We start from the raw sequence: 26,564 nt of genomic DNA on the forward strand, positions 1-26,564 counted from the left end.
TGCAAAATTAATATCTCCCAACTCAGACCTCATATCAAAGATCCGACCGGTCAGAATGAAGAGCAATGAGTTCCGAACCTGCTGTAAAAATTTCAGCCCGATCCAACGGTGAACGAATCCGCAGCGCCGAATTTACTGCGACAGCTCTATGAAAAACGTGAACAGAATTTTCCCTCTACCTCTCCCTCTATGTGTTAGGGCTTTCAGTGTATTCTGACTCTATTGTTCTGCCTCTCTCTTTATTTTATAGCCTCCTCTCCACTAGGTTTAAGTGAGACATGGGCTTCTCAAATTTTGGGCATTTTCTCCACATAGGAAGGGAGCCCAATACCCAACAGATGGGGACGAGACAAATATGTACATCTGCATACCTAATTAAAAAAGTCGAGGATTCTTCATACCCATACATACGCGAAGATTCCTTGTCAAAATGGGAATGGATTCAAACAATACTCACATGAACAGGTTTATTTGTCATTTACAATCTTGCTCCAATAACATGCATGACATCATCCAATTGTAATAATAAGTAATTTTTGACAACCATGAGAAGTAAAACACCTTGAGAAATTTGCTCAAGTAGGACATTTTACAACATAAGCAAAATATAACATAGAAATAGTGATTATAACAATTTTTTTTTTTGTTTTATTTATATAGGAGGAATTTAAAGAATAATTTTTTTTTTGTTTTAAGAAATATTAACATTAATATAAGAAGGTTACCGGTCAAAGTCCAAAGACAATCTCACCATGAGCATTCAAATTGAGTTATCAGCTTGCATAAATAGTTATATAGTTGGGGTTAATGTTTACCGTCTTATTTAATTAATGGAGTTTATACGTAGCATGTTTGGTTCTTAAAGAAGTTACATACTTGTTTCTTAAGTTGAATGAATGGTATGATGGGGAAAATTTGATATGAAATTGAAAAGATTTGAATTTGATGAGGTACACTAGAATAAAAAAGGTATTTTACATGAGATTGTTAGGATTATATCACATAAGAGCTCAACGTGAATACAAGAGACATACATTACAAAAAAAAAAAATTATTAAATATCTTTATTGTTATTTAATAATTTTCTTATAGTAATAACCTTACGTCAGAAATTTTATTTGAGGTAAAAACATGTATTTTTTAATCAAATTATTGATAACAAATATGAATGACTATCATACAAAAACTAATAATAAAGCAATATTTATGTCAAACTATGTTTTATTTTCGAGTCATGAATTAATTTATTGGCATCCTTAATAACAAACTAGGCAATTCAGATACAAAACCATTATCAGAAAGATTTAGAACTTGAAGTGAAGAAGGAAGCAAAGTGAGTGATTGAAGTCAATGAAAATTGGAAATCCAAAGGAGATTAAGGACAACAATATCATAGTTTTGTGATAATGGAGGTTGAACATGATCGGACATAATGAAGAAAGAAAAATTAATTTGATAATGGAAATTGTCTCAATCTCATTATGTTTTTAAAGTATTGTCTGTTTTGGAACGAAACTATGTCATAATTTTATCTTTAAAACGTATTTCACAAGGTAGAAGAAAAATAAATATCTAAATTGTAGTTGATTTCAATTTCTACATGATATGAAATTTATTAGGTGTACCTAATTAAAGTTTCTTTACATGTGTTTTGAAAATTAGTTCCGGTGAAGCAATGGTTATACGGCTACTTTATGACTTTCGCAAACTAATTCCAAGTCATGGAGTGTGTTAAGCAATTCACATGTCTTTGGGAGACTAATTTTAAAGCAATTCACAGTGAACTATGAGTGACAGTTAAAGAATATTGAGTTTTTAGTCTAGGAGAACATTGAAAAATGAGTATAAGATTGAGAAAAAGCGACCCCATAAATAAATATAATAATTTCATATGTTTTAAAATTCAAAAACAACTACATTATTGATCTATTTCTTTCGTTCACCCTATGATTTTAGGTTACAAGGTCAACTACAAGTCTCAGAATTTATTGGTTGAAGGGTCACCTTTCTCCATTTGAAGTCTACCATTGATATGGTGGTGTGTCCATTATTGTAATTTTATAATTATTTATTAAGTAGGTTTTTATATAATTTCACTATAATGGAAAAGAGGTAGTGATATAGTTGTAACTGTGATATAAAGTTTTTTCTTTTAAGTAGGTTCTAATATGAATCGGTAAAAAGAAAAATCCAGGATAAAAGAAAAAGTGGTGTAATTTTTATACGAAATCTATTTAAAAGATATTGAAATATATGCTTATTTAAATATCATAAACATAAAAATTAAAATTTAAAAAACTGTAATCATTATTTTGTTAATTTAAATTTCTTGAAATATATATTTATAAATATTTATTTATGTCATTTTTTACTTGTCTAAATAATTTTAGCCTAAACACTTAGTAAATATTAATTTATTTTAAATTATTTATTTATATTTTTTCAAATTATTTAATGTCAAACAAATCTTGTTTTTCTCTTCCTTTCATTATTTTTAAAATACAAAACCAAAAAAGATAAACAATTTTATAGAAAATAGGTAAAAATAACCATTAATTTTAAAAAATAATAAATAATTATATTATAAAGGGTAAAATTGGTATTATGAAATATGGACACAAAAGAGGGAATCCTCTTTATTATTGTTATAAATTATTATTATTATTTTGTTTCATTTGAAAAACTCTTTTGTTTCACTAAAATAATTTTCGTTATTTTTCAACCATTAATTATGCTGAAATTTGAAAAGTTTTCTTAAATCTCTAAGATATTTTTCCTCTTATCATACCCTTAGTTATACATTTATTTTCCTTTGTTGGATTTCATTTAATAGTCTCACAAATTGTTTCTATCTAACACACACATTTGATATTTTTTTAATATTTTTATTTATTTTATCATGGAGAATACTACTTTGATATATTTTATATAATTATCTTTTATTTTCTAACTTATTATCATACGTAATTTTGTCACTATAATTGTATAAATATGTTTTTACTATAATATTAAATTTTAATGCAATTGTGTATTTTTTTTATCACCATCCAACATATATTATAGTTCAAAAGATATAAGAACTATGTTAAAATTTTATTATTCTTTGTGTGATTTTGATCAAGTGAAGTATTATAAATTTTATTAGTGTATAAAAAATAGATTCATTAGAAATTAAAAAATTGAAGTAAACAAACATTTAAAATATATGTTAATTTGAATAATAGTTTTCCTTTTGTATTTTGTTAAAAATATCTTTAAATTTTATCAATTAGGTTTCGTTAGTGTTTGCAAATTTAATAAATATTTCGATTTGACGACTGATTTGGGATATGACAAAGTGCAATTCATATCGACAATTTGTATGTCAGATATAAGGATGACAACAGAGCGGGAACGAGTTTCACTATCTTATACCCATCTATCTCCATCCCCACCAGGCAACGTACTCATCCACGTACCCGTTTTCTTACTGTTTCAATATTAATAAATAAATTTTTATAAAATAATAAAAAATTATGGCAAAGGAAACAAAATATTATCAAATATTAAATATTAAGAGGAGGGTTGTTTCTTCGGTATCAAATATTTAGAATGAAATTATATTATAATTGTATACATTTCAAATTAGAATACCAAATAAAATTTCATGAGAACCAAAACATCTATTAAATTTGCAAACATGATGAATTCTAGTTGATAAAATTTAAATTCTTTTAAAAAACTATAAAAGGAAAACAAATATTCAAATTAAAATATATGTTAAATGTCTGTTTACTTCAATTTTTAAAATTTTAATGAATCTCTGTTTTATTTTTATACACTAATAAAAGTTATAATACATCACTTGATCAAAATAATGCAAAGAACAAATATTAAACTAATAATAATAAAATTGTAACATAGATATTGTATCTTTTGAACTTCAATATATGTTGGATGCTGATAAAAAGAAATTCATGACAATTACATTAAAATTTTATATTATAGTAAAAAAAATTTATTTATACAATTATAGTGACAAAAAGAGTTAAAAAATAAAAAATAATTATATAACATATATCAAAATAGTATTTTACATTATAAAAATAAAAAACAAATAAAAATATTAAAATTTTATCAAATTTGTGTCTTAGAAACAATTTGAGAGATCATCAAATGAAATCGCACAAAGAAAAATAAATATATAATTAAGGGTATGATAAAATGAAAAATACTTTAGAGATCTAAGAAAATTTTTCAAGTATCAACATAGTCAATGATTGAGAAATAATGAAAATTATTTTAACGAAACAAAATAGTTCTTCAAATGAAAAAAAAAATTAATAATAATAATATACCAAAGGAGATAATTTTTTTGTATTACATAGTAAATTAAAGGTTTATGCTATTGAATACTTAGAGTGTTAAAAGTTCTCATGTGAAAGGAAAATATACAACAAAAAATATTAAAAAAATAGAAATATTCAAATGTGAGACATAAAAAATATTTAATTAACATAAATTATTTGAACATAGTTGCATAAAGATTATGATAAGATGAAAAATATATTGGAGATGCAAATGAATTTTATGACAAACCAAATCATCCGAAGAAATAAAAACAAAAGTTGTGTATTAATATATATATATATATATATATATAAAATATATATATATATATATATATATATATATAAAAGTTTACTTAATTGACTATGAATATTTTAATAATTTAAACGAAGACAAGTATATGGCAATGTCATGTATTTTGGCAGGTATGGGGACAGAAACGAGAGAGATATGTACATTTTCATACCCAATTGAAAACATCGAGATTTTTCATATCTATACCCATACCCACACCCAATCAATACAAAGATTTTCTAGTAAAATAGGTAAGAATTCGGACAATACCCACTTGAGATTTATTTGCCATCCCATAACCTAATTCTAAGTTGAAACAGCTAAAAATGTTAGCAACTTAAGTTGAGTTGGAAGTCCTATAAAAATAATAAGAAAACTAGTATATAAATAGAAACGTTCATAAATTTATTATCTTTAAAATTTTAGATTGAAAGTCTCATGATTTCTTCTATAAACCTCTTCACAATTCATTAATGCAAAATGTTTTAGTCCACTAAAAAATTCAAAAATAATATTATTGTAGTAAAATAATGGCTAGAGTATGTTATGGAGGGAATCAAAATGCAAATACATTTAATCTTTGTACACTTAATATATTTATACATTTCTTTAGTCTTTCACTTTCCCTCGATTTAATTAAATTTTAAGTTTGTAATAAATGTGAGTATTTTTAATTAAATGTTTATTTAAACTTTTTATTTTATTGAATATTTAACTTTTTTATACTTTTTAATTGAATATCTGTTGATATATTTTTCTTAGTTAATTGGAATGACATGAATATTACTTTATATTGTCACTGTTTTCGTAAACAATGCCTTATTCCGAGTCCTATAAAGTGTAAGTCAGTTTTAGAGCGATTTGATTCAATCCCGTATTAACTAAATACGCAATAACTATAATTTTGAGAAATATTAAAGGGATAACTCAATTGTTATTAAAACAGAGAACTTATCAACGTCCATCGATCAAGTTAAGTACTTTGTATCTTAAATAGAATAAAAATATGGTAATTGCTAAACTTACCAACAAGCTTCTTATAAATATGAATGAATTGTCTAGAATGAAGATACTTGAACTTTCTGGCTAAAAGTCACCGTAACTTGGAATCAAAACAAATATATTTTTTGACTTAGTTCCTGTCGTTAGTTGAGGGTAACATATTCAATTGATTTAAGAGTCTTAACCAGAATATCATGAACTCGCAAAATAAACAAAAATGAAATTCTGAAAACATGATTTTTTTTAAATGAACCATGTGGAACCATGGAAAGAATGACGTTTGGTAATAATAATTAGGCTTCCAGAACATTATTTTTTTTATTGTTCAGTTTGTCATAACGTCATTCCAGTTGATGAAAACAGTTCAATTAAAAAATATAAATTTTTAATAATTATAACAAAAAGTTTTAGTTAAAATTTGATTATAAATTTTTAAATTTATAAAATATTAAAACTGAATTAAATCTGTATTGGATTTTTCAAAATATGATTTAATTATGATATTTACTTTGGTAGGAATATGTCAATTTGGTACCAACAGGTTAAAAGTGTCAATTGTATTCTCACTTTTGAACAAATATCTGTTAGTAATTTTGAGTCCTGCATATATATGATATATAATTAAATGTGTTAGGGCCATTATTTATAAAGCCAAATAATAAAGTGATCGATCTGACTAAATTAAAGATTTGGCTAAAGGCATATGTCATGAAAATAAATATTGTGTAGAGACCAATTAGTAATTTCTAATTTTATGAGGGGCTAAATTAGAAATACTAAAACTTAAGTAATTTAGATTATAAATGGTCGTGGTCCCCTTCTGAGAGCACACACAGAGTCATAACATACTCTTCCTGTTCCTTTCTCCCTATCCCCATCAAGAGAGAAAACCAAAGGGAAATAAATGTGCTCTACAGGAGGAAGATCACTGTATCGTTAATACTCTACTCTAATATTATCATTATGGCCAATTCACATGATTATCAGTATGGGATATTGCTTATGACTGATTGTTAGAATCAATATTAGGATCATATTCTGTGTTTATGCTTACATGTGGTATCAGAGCCTCCCATACTTGATCAGAACCCTAAATCCCTAATTCTGAAACCCTTAATCCCAATTTTGTTTTTTGGGAGAAAAACCCCAAATTGAGAATCCTAGGATTTCTTAAAATCCTAATTGAAGTAAATTATTTTAATTAATTTTGAATTTTGGGTTCAAGACATTTGAACATAAGGATTTATATTTTGGAATATAAATAATTTTATTTATTTTATATATTTTTGGTTGTTTAATATATAAAATAAATATATTTGGTTTTGGAATAAATATATAATCAAATTTTGGTTTTGTTTAATATTTTAAATGAATTAATTGAATCAAGAAGTCACCAAAGTGACCTCTCTTGAGTAGATAGTTCGTGAAAAAATGTTAAATGTTGGTGTTTATGTACGTCCATGTGAGTATTGATCGACCCAAAGGAAGATTAATATTTGGCCGGATTGCATACACACTTGTGATGATAAACATGTGATAATTATAAGGATTTACTTTGTTGATGATCAATTAATCCAAAGATTAGTTTGTTGTTGGACGTGCTTTATTATCAATGTTTGATCATTGCAACCAGATACCTCTAGCAGTTGATATTACTGTCCAAAGACTTGATATTAATGGTGCATTGAGTGTTTTGGGATGGGTTAAACCATTATTTAAATATTTTTATAATGATTTATTTTATTATGTGAGCATAATAAGTTATTCCTCTTGTTTTATATATATATATATATATATATATATATATATAGCTTTAGTTGCTTCTGTATCTGCTAATATGAATTCTGTTCTGATCCTCAACGGAACAAATTTTAAGGACTGGAAAAGGAACATGGAAATTGTTCTCAATTGCATAAGTCTAAACCATAGTCTTGATATGGTCTGTTCTGAGGTCAATTTAATGTCAGTACCTAGTAACACTTGGTGGTTAGACTCAGGTGCTACTACTAACATAAGTGTTTCTATGAAGGGTTGCCTACACTACCGGAAGCCAATTGATTCTGAAAGATGGATATATGTTGGAGATGGCAAATCGGTGGAGGTGGAGGCTATTGGGCATTTTAGATTATTATTATGTACTAGTTTTTATTTGGATTTGAAAGACACTTTTGTTGTGCCGTCATTTAGACAGAATTTAATTTTAGTTTCTTATTTGGACAAATTCGGTTATTCTTGTTCATTTGGAAACAATGAATTTAGTTTGTCTTTTAATTCAAATATTGTTGGAACTGGTTTACTTTTGGCTTATGATAATCTATATTTGCTTGATACTGTGACCACCTATAATGAAACCCTAAATACAGAATCTCATAGTACTAAACGTAAAATTGACAATACTCAATCTGGAGCATTATGGCACAAGCGCTTAGGTCACATCTCTAAAAATAGAGTTGAACGACTTGTGTCAAATGGAATCTTAGAGTCCATTGACTTCACAAACTTTGATGTTTGTGTTGAATGCATTAAGGGCAAACAGACCAAAGCGAAGAGATTAGGTGCATATAGAGCTTCAGACGTCTTAGAGTTGATTCATACGGATATTTATGGGCCATTTCATACACCTTCTTGGAATGATCAACAATACTTTATATCATTCATAGACGATTACTCAAGATATGCATACTTATTTCTTATACATGAAAAGTTACAATCTTTGGATGTGTTCAAATCTTTTAAAGTTGAAGTTGAAAATCAACTCAACAAAAGAATTAAGTCTGTTAGATCTGACCGTGGTGGTGAGTACTATGGCAGATATGATGAATCAGGTGAACAACGTCCAGGACCTTTTGCCAGGTACCTAGAGGAGTTTGCTAGGTACCTAGAGGAGTGTGGAATTGTCCCACAGTACACCATGCCGGGATCACCCAGTATGAATGGTGTAGCTGAGAGACGAAACCAAACTCTTAAGGATATGGTAAGGAGTATGATTTGTCATTCCACCTTACCAGAGTCACTCTGGGGAGAGGCACTAAAGACGGCAACTTATATTCTAAACAGAGTACCAACTAAAGCAGCTACTAAAACACCTTATGAGCTTTGGATTGGGCAAAAGCCTAGTCTAAAGCATTTCCATGTGTGGGGTTGTCCAGCTGAGGCAAGGCCTTATAAGCCAAATGAAAAGAAATTGGACTCCCGAACAGTAAGTAGTTACTTTATTGGTTATTCTAAGAGATCCAGGGGATATAAATTTTATGATCTCATATTAAAGACAATTTTTGAGACAAGGACTACTATTCATCGAGGATATTGAGTTTGGGGGGAAAATCAGATTAGGAAATTTGTTTTGGAGGAAGAATCGATAATAATTCCAGAACCGATTCAAACAATTACTTTTGATGAAATAAGTTCGGAACCTCCACAAAACATTACTGATGAACCCCATACTCAAGATGATTTGGTTGTTCATGAAGAACAAACGCAAGATCCTCAACAAACTATGCTTCATGAGCCAGCACCTTTGCGGAGATCCATGAGAGAAAGGAGAAGTGCCATTTCAGATGATTATGTTGTATTTCTCCAAGAAAATGAAGATCCTAACAATGATGTGATGGAAGATGATCCAATCACCGTCCGTCAAGCCATACAGGATCCTAATTCAGAAAAATGGATTGAAGCAATGAGAGAAGAGTATAAATCCATGCAAGACAATAAGGTTTGGGAACTTGTCCCATTACCAGAAGGTGTGAAACTCATTGGTTGTAAATGGTTATTTAAGACCAAACGGGATTCTAACGGTAATGTGGAGAGGTATAAGGCTCGTCTTGTAGCTAAAGGATTTACTCAAAAAGAAGGATTGACTTTAAAGAGACTTTTTCTCTAGTTTCATCAAAAGACTCTTTTAGGACAACTATGGTTCTTGTTGCACATTATGATTTGGAGCTTCATCAAATGGATGTCAAAACGGCGTTTCTCAACGGTGAGATTGACGAGACGATCTATATGGTGTAACCAGAAAATTTTGTGTCGGGAAACCCAAAGAATATGGTTTGCAAATTGACTAAATCCATTTATGGACTAAAACAAGCATCCCGTCAATGGTACCATAAATTTCATCAAGTAATTCTCTCATTTGGCTTCGAGATGAATCTTGTTGATGACTGTGTGTATCACAAGTTTAAGGGGAGCAAGTTTATTTTCCTGATCTTGTATGTTGATGACATTCTGCTTGCCACTAATGATATAGGCATATTGCTTGAAACTAAGAAATTTCTGTCAAAGAATTTTGAAATGAAAGATATTGGTGACGCCTCCTTTGTATTAGGAATTTAGATACATCGAGATCGATCTCGGGGTATTCTAGGATTATCACAAAGGAGCTATATCGATAAAGTTCTTAAAAGGTTTAGCATGCATGAATGTAAATCCGGGATACTCCAGTTGCTAAGGGAGACAAGTTCAGTCTCAATTAGTGCCCAAAGGGAAATTTGGAAATTGAGGAAATGCAGAAGATTCCTTATGCGTCAGCTGTAGGGAGTTTGATGTATGCCCAAGTATGTACGCGTCCAGACATAGCATACATAGTTGGGGTTCTATGCAGAAATGGACCATTGGAAAGCAGCAAAGAGGGTCATGAGATATTCAAAGAGAACAAGAGGTTATATGCTCACATACAAGAGGTCAGACCAGTTGGAGATCACTGGGTTTTCTGACTCAGATTTTGCAGGATGTCAAGATAACTTAAAATCTACTTCAGGTTACATTTTTATGTTGGCAGGTGGTGCGGTTTCTTGGCGCAGTGTCAAGCAAACCCTTACAGCTTCATCCACCATGGCAGCAGAATTTGTAGCATGCTATGAGGCATCTAATCACGGGATATGACTGAGAAATTTTGTCACAGAGCTGAAAATTGTGGGAAGCATTGAAAGACCACTTAAGTTATACTGTGACAATAATCAGCTGTATTGTATTCCAACAACAATAGGAGCTCGACTAAGTCGAAACACATCGACATTAAGTTCCTAGTTGTTAAAGAAATAGTACAGAGTGGAAAGATTTCCATAGAACATTTAGGGACAAACTCCATGATTGCAAATCCTCTAACTAAAGGACTTCCACCCAAGGTCTTTCATGAGCATGTTGCTCACATAGGTGTTTTACAGTTTGAGGAATCTGAGGTTTAGTGGGAGATAGTCATTTTTATATGTTTTATGTTATATGTTTAATTTCTTGTATGCATACATTAAACTTTCAAACATATTTGGTTATTTATATATGTGGTTTTAATTTTACACTTTGTACATTAAGTTTTTATATTGATCTCATTAAGTTAAAGTTTGGACCAGTTGAAAATAGATGTGTATATACAGATCACATAATTTCTTGTATGCATACATTAAACTTTCAAACATATTTGGTTATTTATATATGTGGTTTTAATTTTACACTTTGTACATTAAGTTTTTATATTGATCTCATTAAATTAAAGTTTGGACCAGTTGAAAATAGATGTGTATATACAGATCACCTTCACATAATTTTTCATGCTACACATTTCATGATGAATCCATGTCATTTGATTGTGTCAGGATCAGTGATCATTGTTGGTTTTAGTTGCGATTGATGCAATGAAAAACTGGTTTGGTTCTACATACTGATATAATCAATGGACGGGACTTTTGGAGTATGCTCGAGTAATATAATGACAAATTTGAGCTCATAAAGTCTAACACATTTATAAGGTTGTAAGGACATATATAGTTGTGACCAGTGGGAGATTGTTAGTAATTTTGGGTCATGCATATATATGACACATAATTAAATGTGTTAGGGCCATTATTTATAAAGCCAAATAATAAAGTGATCTGACTAAATTAAAGATTTGGCTAAAGACACATGTCATGAAAATAAATATTGTGTAGAGACCAGTTAGTAATTTCTAATTTGATGAGGGGCCAAATTAGAAATACTAAAACTTAAGTAATTCAGATTATAAATGGTCGTGGTCCCCTTCTGAGAGCACATACAGAGTCATAACATACTCTTCCTGTTCCTTTCTTCCTATCCTCATCAAGAGAGAAAACCAAAGGGAAATAAAGGTGCTCTAGAGGAGGCAGATCACTGTATCGTTAGTACTCTACTCTAATATTATCATTATGGCCAATTCAGTACGCTTCCGTTCACTTTTTACAACATGATTATCAGTATGGGATATTGCTTATGATTGATTGTTAGAATCAATATTAGAATCATATTCTGCGTTTATGTTTACAATATCTCAATTAATTAACGCCATTAACGGTATGTCACGTGTCGCTCTTTGATTTTTTTTTAATTTATTTTTGCAAAAAAAAAATTGTTGCTACGTGTCAAGTTCCTGTTGTGACACGTGGCAATGTCAGTGTCACGTGTGACAAATGTCATTGTACTGATATCAATTTAGTACCTATATATATATCTCATTGTTTTAATTTAGTCTCCACTTTTATGTTTTTGGTTCAATTTTGTCCCAATTTTTTTTTAATAATTAAAGTATATTTTTTAATTCATTTTTTAATAAGATTAAAACTAATTAAGTATAAATATTTTTACAAAATTAAGTACTATATTTATATTAAAATTTAGTGGTCAAAGAATACATCGACAAAAGATGGGTTAATAATATACAATAATGTAATATGCTAAAAAGTCATTTTTAATAAAAAAATATTAGTATAAAATTTATACAAATAATAGATTTGGTCTTGAATTTGGGAGAGACAATATTGTTCTATTTTGAAAAACAGAAAAAAAGTGGGTGACAATATTGTTCCATTAGTATAATATATTTTACCATTAAATTTTAATGTAAAGATCAGTACTTAATTTTGTAAAAGTATTTATATTTAATTACATTTAATCTTATAAAAAAGTGAATTAAAATATATACTTCAATTATAAAAAGAAATTGGGACAAAATTGAACCAAAGACACAAAACTAGAGACTAAATTGAAACAATGAGGTCTATATAGGTACTAAATTAATATCAGTACAATGACATTTGCCACACGTAACATTATCTTGTCACATGATACTAACATTGTCATGTGTCATAACAAGGACTTAACATGTGACAATAATTTTTTTTTACAAAAAAAAGAAACAAAAAGTGACACGTGGCGTATTGTTAACTACGTTACCTAAAACATAGTTAAAATTGAACTAAATATTTAAAATATTGTAAGTGACTCACAAAGTTAGCTTCGTTCCTTCGTCCACAAAAGCCATTTCACTTTTTTGTTTTACATGTTAGATGTTAGGTTTTGAGTCTTCTTTATAAATACTATTAACTCTCATTAAAGGTTTGATCCACAGTAACAATTAAATTAAATATGAATTTACGATTTATATCTATTATAATATAAGAAAAAAAATACTAAAAAAATTATTTTATTATCTATATTTATTTTACTGACAAATATTTTAAGTATTAACTTTTTAATTGTTAATTTATCTTTTTAGTTTTTATTTTTGCGTGTTGAAATCTTTTATCCATTTATTTTGTTTTTAAAAAATATATTTTACTTTTACTTTTATTTCTCAAAATAATATTATTAGTAAAAAAATAACATATTCACTCTTTTACAAATTTGTTTTTTTAGAAAAATATATTTTACTATTACTTTTATTTATTAAAAAATATACTTTACTTTTATTTTTATTTCTCAAAATAATATTATTAGTAAAAAAATAACATATTCACTCTTTTACAATTTTTTTTAGAAAAATATATTTTACTATTACTTTTATTTATTAAAAAATATACTTTACTTTTATTTTTATTTCTTAAAACAATATTATTAGTAAAAAATAACATATTCACTCTTTTACACATTTTTTCTTTTAAAAAATATATTTCACTATTACTTTTATTTTTTAAAATAATGATTTTAATAAATAATATATATTTATTGATAATAAAAATCATTTACACTGTGATATAAAACCAATCATATAATAATTTTGCATTACTTCAAAAAATAATATAAATTATTGATAATATAAATTGTTTACCGTATCATATAGAACACTCTCATGCGCTAATTCTGTCTTAAAACTCTCTATATAAAATTTTAAATAATAATATTTATAATAAAATAAATTAAAAGATTATAGTTAATAGCTTATTTTAAAATTTAAAAATATATATAACAGGAAAACTTTGTCAAACACAATGTTTTTTTTATTCACTCTTGAAACAATGTGTCATAGAACAATAATGTCTACATCAACTATCCCTTGTGTTTTCCAATGCTTTCTTTGTGACAAAATTCCAAACAACTTTGCAAAGGGCAATCAGAAAAATATATTTTGAAAACTTCTTCAAATACAATATAAGTCTTGCATAAGAATGTGTCATATGTTAAGAAGTGAACTTTAGGTCTAACTCATCCCCACAAACTCAGTTTATAAGGTGAGGTTTGCACTCACTTATATACAAAAACTTGACTTATTTCTAATTGATGTGAGACTTTCAACATTATAGGACAAGAAATTTTTTATCAACATAAATACGAACACACTTTTCAATGTTCCAACTATCACTCGTGTCTTCCAAAACCTTCTTAGTAACTAATACCTAAACAACTTTGCAGATTGTTGAAAGGGAGAGCTTACTATCCTATTCATATGAAGTTTTTGATGATGTCCAAAGTCAAGTAACATGATTCAGCATTGCCACTAGTAATAGGTTTAATCATTCATATGAATAGTAGTGCATGCTTAGAATCATCGTAAATTAAGCTTAGAATTGCTTAGATTAACCAATCTAAATGTGATGTGTTAACATAACTGATTAAAGAAATATGACACAAGAAAAACCTTCACAAAACTACACAAAGGATTAATTACCTTATCTAATCGATTATGATATTTGTTAGAGTCACTAGACTCACAATTGATTTGAGTATTTGTTAAACATTGAAAATTGTTTCAAGAATTACTTAACGGATTAAAATCTTGAAAATTCAATTCATCCTCTCTTGGTTTGTATATATTAGACGTATCTATATTGCACAATTTTTTCAAACTTGAAGAATCCTATATCAATCATTTTCAACGATATTGTACACCCGATTGCATCACCAATTGTGTCATCTTGGAATATAAACCCATTGAAGTTTGTAAATAATCCTTTGATCCTAAGTTATATCTGAGTGTTGCTATCATATACAAATAAGTTGTTTGGACATAAAAAATATATATTATTAACGATATTTAACTATCATTATATCTCATAGTATCTTGCAGGTACAAGTTAAAAATAACACAAATTACGACATAAAAAATACAACACAAAATAGAAAATAGCAAATAAAACCCAACCCTCTTTATAAAGTCCAATCTTTAGCTATATATGTAAGTTGCAATGTTGAGTCCATCCATGAAGGATGAGGTTTACACTACAAGTTCATTGACAACCTCCTTCATAGTAGGACGAGACCGTGAACTTTCAGTTAAGCAAGCAACTGTTATCTTTGTAATTGATGTCATCTCTTTAACTAAACTTTTTGTTGGAGGAGGGAGACGCTGATCCAAATTATCCATCAATGTCAAGTGATCAACTGTTAAGGCCACACCAGTGGATGAAGATGATATAAAATCACCAGGGTGCTTTCCAAGAAGTATTTCCCATGCCAACACTCCAAAACTATACACGTCACATTTCTCATTCACCTCCATTGTGTATGCAAGTTCTGTAACAAACTATAGGTGATATCATATATGCAAAAAATGGATTGTAGTGACAAAGATAAAATATAGATAATATTGTGTCCAATAAAGAAAAACTGAAAAATAGTGAGATCCTAAAGTGGTATTAGGAAAGAAAATTGACCTGGAGCAGCATATCCGAAGGTTCCTACAAATGAGGTCCAATTGGATGAATTGGGATTAAGAAACTTGGCCGTTCCGAAATCTGAGACATGTGCCACATATTCCAAATCCAAGAGAACATTCTTACTTGATATATCACGATGAATAATTGGAGGTGAGCAATCATGGTGCATGTAGAATAAAGCATTTGCTACACCTTTGACGACATTCACTCTCTTACTCCAATCAAATGCAATTGCTTGTTCATTATCCTTCAAAATATTTTGGACATTGCCCTTCTCCAAGAATTCACACACCATAAATGACCATTGTGAATGTGAACAAAAACCATATAACTTTACAATGTTACGATGGCGAATTTCTGTGAGAGCTTGGATCTCACTTGTGAAAGCTTTCTCATTGAGCATTTCTCCATTTGGAACTGAATGCAGTTTCTTTACAGCAACAACTTGACCTGTGGGTAATATTGCTTTGTAAACTCGACCTTGCCCTCCAACTCCAATGAGATGCTTATCGTCAAAATTTTCAGTAGCTTCAACAATATTCTCGAATACCATTTTGCCATCATAACTCCATATTGCAAATGTGTTTAGAGTTTGTAAATTGGTATCCTTGTCTTCTATTTTCGCTGAAGTTTTGTAGAAATAATACAAGACTCCAAAAACAAACAATGCCAGCATTATAGTGCCCAAAGTAAGGGGTAGAACCATTGTTATGACTTTTTCTGTCACATGATTATGTGATTTCCCACTTAGTGTTAGGCAAGGCTGTAAGCCGCTAACATTGCCACACAAGCCTTTATTATTTCTTAATGCTTCCATTGTAGCATTGCGAAAGACTGGAATGTTTGGAAGTGGACCCTCAAACTCATTGGACGATACATCAATAGATGTCAAGCTCATCATATCATCAAAGCAAGAAAGATCACCTGAAAGACTATTGTGAGAGAGATTCAATGTTTCTAATTTGTTTAATCCCCCAAGCATATGTGTTAATCTTCCGCTCAAGAAATTTCCACTGAGATCAAGAGTTGTAAGAGATATTAATTTGCCAAACTCTAAGGGAATATTCCCCTCAAATTTATTCTGGCTCAAATTCATGTTCCATAATTTGATTAAATTTCCAAGTTGGTTTGGAATTAAGCCAGACAAATTATTAGATCCAATACTGAAAAACTGAAGATTCTTCATCGATGCAATTCTTTTGGGAATATTTCCTGAAAGATCATTGTTGTTGAGTGATAGATGAAACAATAGGACCAAATTACATAAATCTTGTGGAATGTTTCCTGTAAGATGATTTGAGGATAATTGAAGTTCTTGTAATTTGGTTGCCCCACCTAGCTCTGGTGGGATAACACCTGACAAATTATTGTTAGAGATCTTGAGGCTTGTGAGACTAGGGAACTTCCCCCAATTTGGTGAAAGATGACCATAAAAATTGTTTTCACTCAATTCGATGTAATCCAAGTTCGGAAGTACATCAAAAGCATCTGTTATATTTCCAGTTAGTTGATTTTCCTGAAGTCTAACACGTATAAGGCTAGAACAATTCTTCAAACTCTTTGGTATATGGCCAGTGAAATAGTTATTGCTAGCAGAAAAATTTGTCAACTTTCCACCAACACAAATGTTATGAGGTAAATGACCAACAAAATTATTATAAGCTAGTTGCAAATTTTCCAAAGCAATAAGCCTGTTCATTTCTATTGGAATCTTGCCATTGAGATAATTTTGAAATAAAGATAATTCACGAAGCTTCGACAAATTTCCAATAGTGGAAGGAATGGGTCCAGAAAGTTTGTTTTGATAAAGTAAAATGGATTCCAAATTGATCAGGTTACCTATGGAAGTAGGGATTGTACCAGAGAGGTTATTATCATAAAGTGAAATAGATTCCAAATTGATCAGGTTACCTATGGAAGTCGGGATTGGCCCAGAGAGGTTATTATCATGAAGTAAAACGGATTCCAAATTGATCAGGTTACCTATGGAAGTAGGGATTGTACCAGAGAGGTTATTGCTCAACAACTGGATTGTTACAAGGGAATGCAAATTTCCTACTTCATCCGGGATAAATCCAGAGAATTGGTTTGCTTAAAGGTAAAGAAAAGTTAGATTGCTCAAGTTTCCAATTGTGGTGGGGATTTTACCGGAGAGAAAATTCTCAGACAAATCAAGTTCATAGAGTTTTCTCAAAAATCCGATTTCACGTGGAATAGAGCCTGAGAATTGATTTCCATAAAGGTTAAGATTATTTAGGTTGCTCAAATTTCCAATTTCACGAGGAATAGAGTCAGAAAGATTATTATTTTGAAGATATAGAATCTTGAGGTTGATCAACTTACCAATTTCACTAGGAATATGACCAGAAAGTTGATTGTCATGTAAGCTAAGAAGTGATAGATTGGTCAAAGCTCCAATTGAAACAGGTATGGACCCAGTAAGATTACAACTGCTCATCTCAAGATGTATTAATTTTCCCAACATCTCAATTTGTTGGGGAATGGTGCCAGAAAGGCCACTTTTCCAAAGATATAGGATCTCCAGGTTCCTCATATTCACAATTTCGTTGGGGATGGAACCATGGAATTTATTAATGGCAAGTGACAAAAACTTTAGGTCCATGTGCCAAATTCTCTGAGGAATGCTACCAGAAAGGTTGTTGCCTCCTACATTTAGATGAAACAAATTGTTCAACTTTTCTATAGAGATTGGGATTGTGCCTGTGAGATTGCACCAAGGAATATCAAGCACTCTCAACTCCAGCAATCTACCTATTTCTTGAGGAAGGGACCCACTGAAAGTATTGTGACTGATGTTCAATTTATGAAGGTTAATCAACTGTGTTATTTCAGAAGGAATAATCCCAGAGAGTTTATTAGCAGACAGATCAAGAACAATTAGATTGGACAAAACTCCAATTTGAGGAGGAATACTTCCATTCAAGTTGTTGTTACTCACATTTAGAGTGTGAATGTTTGTTAACAGTGAGAAGTTGAGATTTTGAAGCGTACCTCTTAATCCGATACTTGGAAGATTTATTTTGAACACATGATTGGAGTGATCACATGCAATTCCAAGCCAATTGCAAGAACTGTTGCCACTCCATGAAGAGAGAGAAGCTTGACTCTGATTGTCAAGGCTGATTTTCCACTTCAGCAAAGCATTTGCTTCTGAAGCAATTGGAGAAGAATGAACAGCATCACAATGAGGAAATGAAGAAAGACACATTAGAAGAAGCAACCAGAAGTGTTGGAGCTTCATGGACAGAAGCTTTGGAAATATGAAAGGCATAGTGAATTGTTCAAACAATATTGAAATGCAGTGTAGGAGAAAGCTTGCATGTTCTTCATGGAATGTGCCACTACTTATACACAGAGAGTCAATGATACATGAACCAAGTCAACAGCATTAACTGCATGGTGGCGTGTTCCATAAGTTTAAAATACAAATTATGATACTTTCCCTCTAGTTATACTTTTCAATTTTTAGCTTTCTATTTTCGCATTTTCTATCATGCTATTTTATGTATGTATCTTAAACTAGAATAATTTGTGTTTTGAAATTTCAAATTCAAAATAATACGTCGTATACTAATACTAATGAGTGTCACTCTCTGATGGCACTTCCATTTTCACAATTTTTCTTTCTTCCATGTGCGCATCACAATACATATTGATTAAGAAGATGATAAGATACGAACATAATTTTTCTACGTGGACAAATCTCATCCTATGATGCAGATTTTATATACTTTTTCAAATAAAATGATTTAAGTTTTAAAACTTAAAATGTAAGATAAGATCTCACATTCAGCAGAACCCACCTACACAAGAGCACCCTCACTCGGTCATACTTAATTTCTTTATTTTTTTCATATCACATAACACAATTGTTATAAATAATTAAGAATAAAATAAATATATTATTTATTTGTTTAAAAACAAAATCAAAGAAAAATTAGATGTTGAATCCTAATTGAATTCAAGCATAACTAAATGATTGACGACACAGTTTTATAAATAACTAAAAAGTGTGAGCTGGTTCATTCGGGATAGTTTAATTCGATTTTAACCGAGATCCGATAAACTGATTCAATGACGTAAACACCAGTCCAAATGGTTTTTACAACAGTGTGATAGTAACAATTTTTGTTTATTATATAGGAAGAATTTAAAGAATAAAACTTGTTTTAAGAAATATTAATAGTAATATAAGATGGTTGTACGAGTCAAAGTCCATGGACATTCTCACCAGAAACATTCAAAAGTGAGTTTTTAGTTTGTATAAATAGTTATACATAATGGTGGTTATGAATTACCCTCTTATATATTAATGGAGTTTATAAAACTCATTTAATAAAAACACCACATACATAAATATCTAGAGAGTACAAGATTTGGGATATGAAGTACTCCGTACCCCAACATATCCATAAAACATAAAAGAGGCCACACACGGCCTAAAACAAAGTATACTAATGAACTAATTGTATTAGGTCTTGTACAGACAAGAAAATCAAAACTAATAAATCCTTCAGCAATGGGCCCCATAGTGGGCCCAATACCCGTCCAGTCCATCAAGCTGTAACATTCCTATATCATTACCACTGCCAGAAGTTCTCACATCTGCTCACATCAATAGAATCGATGATCATCGCAATAGGAGAAGAATCACACACAAGACAACCAAACAAGCAAACAGGGTAAGCTAGTGTAAAGAAATCTTATATAACAACAGTCAACATGCAGTCTCAGAATCAAACATGAATAGCAGACATTCACACATGGATTACCAAAATCATTTAAGACCCCCAAGACTTGACTATCCGGATACGCATAATGAGGCACCACCACGGGCAGTGGAATTATGTCCTAGCAATAAGGCATCACCACGAGGCCTTCGCGGAATTACACCCTTACAAGAGGCACCACCATGTGGCCTTCGTGGAATTACGTCCTGGCCTTGAGGCACCACCATGATACTCGCGTGGAATTACGTCCTTATATTGAGGCACCACCATGAACTCTCACCACGGGATCCATGGAATTAAGTCGGGTTAAATATGTTTTTGGTCCTTCAAGTTTCAGCGAAATTTGGAATTAGTCCCTCATCAAAACTTTTGACCAATTTAGTCCTTCATCTTTCAAAATGCGTGAATTTAGTCCTTTTAACCAAATTTTGTTAAGTTTATCTGACGTTTCAAGCGCATTTCATGATAGTATATAAATTATTTACACTGTTTGACACATTTTTTCTTCAATGTTAACTTAAATACTATCATGAAATGTGCTTGAAACGTCAGATAAACTTAACAAAATTTGGTTAAAAGGACTAAATTCACGCATTTTGAAAGATGAAGGACTAAATTGGTATAAAGTTTTGATGAGGGACTAATTCCAAAATTCACTGAAACTTGAGGGACCAAAAATATATTTAACCCAATTAAGTCCAATAGGTGAGGCACCACCAGGGACTCCCATTAGGAAGGTCCATGGGATTACGTCCAACAAATGAGGCACCACCATGAGCTCTCACTACAAGAGTCATGGGATTACGCCCTACTCACACTTTGTACATGTCCCACCAACCAATCAGGAAGTTCCCATAATACTAATATCATGTATAAACAACCAATCATACAACTCATGCTTTCCAATTCATACACAATAAAGTAACATACCATCTCCATCTCAACCTCATATATTAATCATGGCATCATCCCGCAAACCCTTATAGTAAAGCATTTAGATCAGACAAGCAAGCCACACATCAGTGAACCATTCAACAATAGCACCAAAACCTGCCATCAGTCTCGCTCAAGCTAACAAGTCTCACTTAGGCAAGAAAGACCCTCTCGCTCAGGCGAGACCCTTCTCGCCTAGGCGAGGGCTCAAACAGGAGAACAGTGGATTATGCGATGTCTCGCTCAGGCGAGCCCCTTCTCGCCTAAGTGAGATTGCACTTCGCTCAAAATGAAACCAGGTCGCCTGAGCGACCGTACGCGCAGAAAAGCTTGGGCGAGCCTCTGTTAGTCTCGCCTAGGCGAGGCATGCTCGCTTGGACGAGAAAACCAGTGCCCACCATTGTTCATTCACACAACAGTCACGCAAATACTAAACCCAAAGGCTACAACGACATTTTCATCAATTCACAGTAGCATTCAGTCCACAGAATCATACAATAATATTAGAGCAAGCTAAAAACAACTAGACACACGGACCCTAGCTCCCCTTACCTGGAAATAGCTAGAGGAAGGGTTCAATTCCAACAGCGAGGACGCAACAGTTCCCGGGACAGACGAACAAGCTGGAACAGAAAAGCGGAGCGAGTTTTTTAGAATGCTTCACCACGAAACCCTAGCTAGGAAACACGAGCATACGAACGGAAAATGAATGAGGAAGTCGTAGAATACTTACACGAATCAAGAAGACGAAGCTGGCTCACTGGATCAAGATTGGGGTTAAACCCTAGCAGAGCTCTTGGAGAGAATAGGGAACATGACGACTGTGTTTTCTGTAGAGTGAAGGGAATGGGTGAGACTAGGGCAGATTAGGTCTGAATCCTCTTTTTGGGCCAGGCCTTAGGCCCAATCAATTGGGGCAGCCCTTAAAATAAAAGGCAGAAAATAAACGGGCCTTACAAAGTATGTTAAGAGATTATCCTTTAATCCTCAATTATATTTGATTGTTGTTATTAGATATATTTAATTTGTTCAGATATTAAAAATATTTAATTATGATTACATTTTCAAATATCCCAAAGATGGACGCAAGTTTAAAATACCACAAATTACCAAGGTATAAATTGGATTTCAATGATATCAAATCGGATTAATATCATGAATCACAAAATCTGAGCTATCAAATCAACTCATGAAATAGTATAACATAGGAAGATCTTTTATCCATACTAAATAAAACAAAAAAACATTTATTCTTGATGAAAGTCCAAAATCCCTTTCCTTCCTTTTTCGGCGAAACAAATGAAAAAGCAGGGGGAGCCCTAAATAAAATTTTGTTTATCAATTTGATTCCCTACAAATACACAAAAAAGGAATTTATTTTTTATTTTTTTGGATTTATATCCAATGGGATTGACGGGGCTCGAACCCGTAGCTTCCGCCTTGACAAGGCGGTGCTCTGACCAATTGAACTACAATCCCAGGGAAAGGGGTGTACTGTATAAATATTATACCAAAATTTACTATTCCTCTCAAAATTACAAATCAAATAAGTCGTATTTTACTAAGACCAATAAATAGAGACGAGGTTATAATTAAAACTGATAGTAAGAAACCGAAATAACTAGTGATAGTGGGCATATAGAAACTAAATGAAATATGTTCGTTCTTTTTATACATATGTTTATAAAGCACTTCCCTAAATTTCCATTTTTGAGAGAAAAAAGAAAATAAAAAATCCTACTTGAAAGGTACAATTCAAAATTGGCAATTCCTCAATAAATTAAATTATTAGAGACGGAAAAAAAAAGAAATAGAAGAAAAAAATACAACACAAAATTGAAAAGAGCAAATAAAACCAAACCCTTTTTTAGTAACTCCAATCTCTAGCTATATATGTAAATTGCAATGTTAACTATACTGAATAGCAAAAATTTACTTGAATTTTTAACATTTTATAAATGCTATTAAATAATATAATTTATTAACACTTCTAAAAGAAATAAATTTGTAAATAATTGTCATATCTTAGATGAAGTTCATCTTTTGGATGGCAAAGTCATAAGTGTGGTGCAAAAATCTAAAATAAGCATGTCTACATCTTCCGTTGAAGAAAATGGTGCCAACAACACCCCAGAATCCTACTGCAAATCCAATTCCCAAGCCCATGTACAACATACACAAAAAAGATTAAATGAAAGTTTTGTAGTTGTTCAAGTTGTCCTAACCAATTTGGAAGGGACTTAATACTTCTAAGATTTGGCATTGTTTCATGTAGTCCACCTATCTGATTTCGACAATAAGATCAATTGCAATATAGTATATGTGACCACAAAAATTGAATAACCAACTATAGGCAATTCAGATACAAGATCATTTTCCGCAAGATTTAGAACTTGTTGTGAAGTAAAATTAGTATATCGAAGAAACGAATATATCACTATAAAAAAATAGATTAAATATGTTTTCTTAATTTAGAGCTCCAAAACCTTTTCTGCATCCAAAACCTAATTTAGAGCTCTAAACATCTCTTATTTTAATTGGTATTAAAGTGTTTTCTTATCTTTCGTATTTAGAGTTGTGTATTCAAGTTCTCTTTCCGCGGTTATTAATTCAATATGAATGTAAGAATGACATTTAATTAGCACACAAAAGAGAAAATAAAAAGGTTCGCACAGAAAAAAGAAGGTAGGGGATGGAGAAAGAAAGAGAAGACATGATTCTTTCTAGTGTTTGGCTATTTGCACTTTATGCTTTTGGGAACGGTCTCTAATAACTCCAATCTCTAACTATATATATGTAAGTTGCAATGTTGAGTCCATCCATGGAAGATGAGCTCTCCATTACAAATTCATTTCAATCAAGCAAGCAAGTGCTGTCTTAGCAATTGATGTCACCTTAACACAAAGTTTTGTTGGAGTAGGAAGACGTTGGTCCAACTTATCCGTCAATGTCATATGATCAAGTGGATGAAGATGATATAAAATCACCGGGGTGCTTTCCAAGAAGTATTTCCCATGCCAACGCTCTAAAACTATACACGTCACATTTCTCATTCACCTTCATTGTGTATGCAAGTTCTGCAACAAACTAAAAGTGATATTATATGCAAAAAAAGATTGTATTGACAAAGATAAAATATAGATAATTGTGACCAACAAAGAGAAACAGAAAAATTATGAGATCCTAATTAACACTTTGAAAAGTTTATTTACTGAAGTAGACCTATAACTGTATAAATTATATAAATTTTTGACATTTCTCCCATTGGATAACGATTTTTAGCCGATTCGAATACAGTTTTTTTAGTTTATATATTTAATAAATTAATTAAATAATTTAAGTAAAATTATAAATTTACTATTTAATTAATAAAATATTTATATAGAAATAAACTTTTCAAAGCTTTAGTTAGGTAATTATTCTTTTTATTTGGATTTATTTTAGAAAAAAAATCACTTTCTTTTTTAAAATTTGGGTTTATTTTAATAAAAAAATCATTGATATAAATAGAGTCAACATGCATAAACTGTATGTTGGCGTGTTCCGTTGGGTTTAAAATAACTCGTTTCCACAATTTAAGTGGTAAGACATATTCTAACATATATTTGCCTTATTTTTCAATGAAAAATTGACTTACCAAGTCAGTCCAAATGACCGGTAACATAACTTTGAAAATTTCATTATATATATATATATATATATATATATATATATATATATATATATATATATATATATATATATATATATATATATATTATTGAATGATGTAAGAGAAAGCAGGGAAAATAATACTACGAACATAATTATAGAATTTTAAGAAAATGTTGTTTTAAGAATTTTAAGAAATATTAATAAAGATTTTTTTAGATTTGTTTTGAACATGTAAATATTTCGGTAACGTAGGATAAGATGAAATTTTTTAATATAAATTAGTGGGGATGACAAAAATATCTATATCCATGGATATTTGTAAATAAAATTTGTGACAAATAATTGATATCCGTAAGTATATGTTACCCGTAATTAGCAAGTATTTTAATATCCATTTTGTAAGTCAAATGTGGATATCATAAAGCGATTCGATTGATGGGATTTACTATAATATTTATGAGATCGATGAGATTCCAATATTTGTTCTTAGAACGTATGGATTTGACCTCATAAGCGGGACCACCACCCCATAGCATGTTGTTACCAAAAGCAAAACTCTGTATTTCTTCTAGAGAATCTCCTAATTGTTCCAGAGCAACTAGAAAAATATTCTTTAACTAGAAAGAATTCAGTTCAGATGTAGGATACCTATCCAGGAGTTTTCGCAACTCAATCATGTATGATGGAATCATCAAAAAGAAATATTAATAAATTTTTGTTTACTTATATTTGCAAACATTAATGAAACCTAGTTGATAAAAATATATTTTAAATGTCTGTTTACTTCAATATTTTAAATTTTAATAAATCTTTCTTTTTGTACACTAATAAAAGTTATAATACATAACTTGATTAAAATCATACAAAGAACAAATAACAAATATTAAATTAATAATAATAAAAGTTTAACGTCGATCTTTTATTTTTTGAACTTCAATATATGTTGGATGGTGATAAAAAAATTCATGACAAATTAGATAAATAAATTTTATTTAAAATTTATATTATAGTAAATAAAATTTATTTATATAATTATAATGACAAAATTATACATGATAAAAATAAACAAAAACTAAAAATATTAAAAAATTATCAACGTTTGTCTTATAAACAATTTGAGAGATTATTGAATGAAATCGCAGAAAGAAAAATAAATATATATAATTAAGGGTATGATAAGATGAAAAATACCTTAAAGATCTAGGAAAAATTTTCAAATATCAATATAGTCAATGGTTGAGAAATAACAAAAATTGTTTTAACGAAACAAAATCAAATGAAACAAAAATTAATAATAATATAATAAAGAAGATAATTTTTTATATTACCTAGTAAATGAAAGGTTTATGCTATTAAACACTTAATTTGATAGTATTAAACATTCTCATGTGAAATGAAAATATACAATAAATAAAAATATTAAAAAATATATAAATATTCAAATGTGAGACATTAAAAATATTTAATTGACATACATCATTTGAACATAATTACATAAAGTTATGACAAGATGAAAAGTATATTGAAAATGTGAATGAATTTCATAACAAATCAAACAATTAGAAGAAATAAAGAATAGAAAGTCAACAATAATTAGGGATGTAAAAAAAGTTTGTACCTGTGGGTATATGTGGATAAAATTGACAACAGGTAGAAAATGAATATTGTAAATAGATACATGTGGGTAATGAGTACGAGTATTTTACGAGTATTTTTTATACCAGCA

The 26,564-nt window shown here is 30.2% G+C and overlaps 1 non-coding gene and 1 pseudogene across 1 annotated transcript; both read right to left on the minus strand.

Moving 5' to 3' along the window:
- Positions 1-14,968: 14,968 nt before the first annotated feature.
- Positions 14,969-18,480, minus strand: LOC114189707 (annotated as a pseudogene).
- A 4,109-nt stretch (positions 18,481-22,589) lies between these two features.
- On the minus strand, positions 22,590-22,663 carry TRNAD-GUC. The gene has a single exon. It is a non-coding gene; the product is annotated as a tRNA-Asp (tRNA).
- Positions 22,664-26,564: the final 3,901 nt, after the last annotated feature.

This window comes from Vigna unguiculata, chromosome 7 (assembly GCF_004118075.2).
Source record: "Vigna unguiculata cultivar IT97K-499-35 chromosome 7, ASM411807v1, whole genome shotgun sequence".
NCBI lineage: Eukaryota > Viridiplantae > Streptophyta > Magnoliopsida > Fabales > Fabaceae > Vigna > Vigna unguiculata.